We start from the raw sequence: 3140 nt of genomic DNA, 5'->3' as shown, positions 1-3140 counted from the left end.
AGGCTGTCGACAAGTGCTACCGTCGACCTCCATTGGTTGTGACAGTCCATGATGTCCCCCGTGATCTCCATCAAGGTGGATGGTCGGTCGCGTTTGTCTGGAGCCTAGGTCGTCATAGAATCCCAGGGAACGAACTTGTTGACCGGGTGGCTAAGTTGTCTACAAGGATACCGACTTTGGGAATGGTACTGGAAGGCGGCCATCATGTCCCCAGTAGATAAGGTCGATTGCACGAGACGCGAATGGTCGATCTAGAACTGTAGAAAGATATGGCTCATCTATAAAGGAGACCGCGTGCAGAAAACTTGCGCGACTTATTCTTGAGTCGAGTATTTAGGGTCTCCACGAGGTCGGATTAAAGGAAGACGTCGAAGCAATTGAGGGAGTTGGTGCTAGATTTGTTAGGTTTGCTCAACGTATGAGCATTACGAAGATGCTTCGTGGACGCAAGTGGGATCGCTCTAGGTAGGATGAAGTTTTTTCGCAAAGCACTGCTCAGGAAGTTTAGTGGACTACCGGCAGTTGCGACGGGCAGTAGAAAAGTTGTACCGCCACCAGTATTCAGGGGCTGGACAAAAATATGGGTACACCTCGAGAAATGCATGCTTGAACATAAATGCGGATGCCGGCGCACCCTGCAGGTTGTCTTCTTGTATCTGAACGAGAACAGCACCTGCACAATGTCGTCAATATGTTGCAAGTGTTGCAGTCCGAACAGTTTCCTGTGTAGCTGTGAGTGCAGTTTGTTGGAGATAAGTGAATCGGAATGTGGGCAAATTGCGGGTGATTCTGTAACCATGCACCCTATGGTGGCTTCCGGAGTATGTGTGTACGAGGACGTACTGAAAAGTAATGCCTCTGATTTTTTCTTTTTGTTAAAACACTTAAAGCTTTTTGAAATGAAACGAACATTAACATTACAAAACCTTTATTTTTCATGTCTACATATGTATTTCTTGACGTAGTAACCCTGGCGACGAACACATACCTCCCAACGAGCGACTAACTTCTTGACAACGTCATCGTACAATGTATCACCAAGTTGAAGGAGCCACATCATCATCATCTGTGCTTTCACTGATTCATCACTATCAAAGTGAATTCGTCGAAGGTGTTCTTTAAGTTTTGGAAAGATATGAAAATCGTATGGGGCCAAGTCGAGATTGTATGGAGAATGATCGAAGACAGTGAGTCCAAGGCGTCGGATTGTTGCAGATGTGGCAGCGCTCGTGTGTGCGGTCTGGCGTTGTCGTGCTGAAGGAAGGGACACTCCATGTACGGACGAACTCTTCGAATTCGTGCTTCCAGTTTTCTGAGGGCCTCTCTCTCTCTCTCTCTCTCTCTCTCTCTCTCTCTCTCTCACACACACACACACACACACACACACACACACACACACACACACACACACACACACACGTAGATACGTTACAAAACGCCATGTTACAAGCTACAGTTCGGGTCCCCTCTAGTGGGAGGGGGCTGCAAATACGTAGACGTGAAAGATAAATATGTAGAATGTTCATAACGTTTGTTGTATTTAAAAAAAACTTTAAGAGTTTTAACATAAAAAATTCGGAAACATTATTTTTCATTATGCCCTCATAAATGTAGATATTTCAAGGAACAACCTTGTCAATAAGCGAAAGTGGGATTTCAAAAATATTTGACATAAAAATGCAAATACTGTAAGATCTATGTGTATCTGTGTAAAAAGTTTTTGTAAAAAAAAGCACACCGTCGTCAGTCCACGAGTGGCCTACCGGGACCATCCGATCGCCGTGTCATCCTCATGGAGGATGTGGATAGGAGGGCCGTGTGGTCAGCACACCGCTCTCCCGGTCGTAAGATGGTATTCTTGACAGAAGCCGCTACTATTCGGTCGAGTAGCTCCTCAGTTGGCATCACGAGGCTGAGTGAACCCCAAAAATGGAAACAGCGCATGGCGGCCTGGATGGTCACCCATCCAAGTGCCGACCACGCCCGACAGCACTTAACTTCGGTGATCTCACGGGAACCGGTGTATCCACTGCGGCAAGGCCGTTTCCCGGGGAAAAGTTTTTGTAAATGAAATTGAAGTATCGTGTGGTGCAGTCACGCAATTTCCAAAACGAAATTACCGGTTTCGGCAGTCATTGGTCATCATCAGATAATAAGGCTTGTACTGTCGTTCACTCGCTCCACTGCGGAAATCCTACTGTCGTTCTTTCCTAAATGTTTTTCTGTATTTGTAAGTTTTAAGCTCGAAATATGTAGCATGGAGTGTTAAGTTGTTTAACAAGTTAACAGAAGAAATTGTGGTTGGTGGCGCTGTTTGAAGAATACGTTCATTAATGATTTTATAGTGATACTATGCGAGAAGTATGGTCAGACAAAAGTGCCGATCACGTTTGGATTATAGAGCTTTAGGGTAGAGACGTGTAGCATATGACAGAGATCCGCTTGTAAACCGTTCGCTGTTGCCTTCTCCCATGATCATCCTTTTCTCGGGCGTAAACATAACGGTGATGCCACCTTGCCAGATCTGCGGTCAGCTTTGTCAAATAAGAACAAAAATATTCGCAAGCCATGAGCTGGCGTCGCGGACGTCTGCTAATAACGTTGTGAGTGACGACGCGGTACTTGGGCGGGCTGGGCTTATTGAAGCGGCGCGGACGAGGTAGCCGGAAGGAGGGCCGCGCCAGCTTATCAGCGCGGCAGACGGCGAGTTTTAAGCCGGGGCGGGTGTGGACGGGGAGCCGGATTAGGCGCGCGGCGCGGCGGGCGCAGATAACGCCACTCCCTCCCCCGCTGTCCGGCCTGTGTGTAGCGGGCAGCGGCTTCTGTGCGCCGGCAGGCGCCGCCTCATTACGCCCGACACGGTCGCCAGATCTGTGGCGCCGGGCGCCCTGCTGTGTGTGCACACACAGTGCTCGCCGCAATATTGCACGCGTCTCGCGTGTGTCGGTCGGCGCCGCCGAGCTGTGCGTTATTAATCTGAACAGCCCGCGCCTCTTAGCGCCACAGGCACGAACGCGAAAAAGCGCCTTTATGACGTGGAGTATCTCTAAACATCGACCACCGCTGCCCTTAAAGGTTTGGCACCAGTGAGGATTTACGTAGGCCTGCGTACTGCCACACCAAGTTTCCACCTACCGCGG

At 48.9% G+C, this 3140-nt stretch overlaps 1 pseudogene; it reads right to left on the bottom strand.

The window, feature by feature from the left end:
• Positions 1–1930: 1930 nt before the first annotated feature.
• Positions 1931–2048, bottom strand: LOC126199820 (5S ribosomal RNA; annotated as a pseudogene).
• Positions 2049–3140: the final 1092 nt, after the last annotated feature.

The sequence above is a fragment of the Schistocerca nitens genome, chromosome 8 (assembly GCF_023898315.1).
Source record: "Schistocerca nitens isolate TAMUIC-IGC-003100 chromosome 8, iqSchNite1.1, whole genome shotgun sequence".
In the NCBI taxonomy this organism is placed as follows: Eukaryota; Metazoa; Arthropoda; class Insecta; order Orthoptera; family Acrididae; genus Schistocerca; species Schistocerca nitens.
Note: the sequence above shows the minus strand (reverse complement) of the source record. Positions and strands in the feature narration are given on the sequence as shown.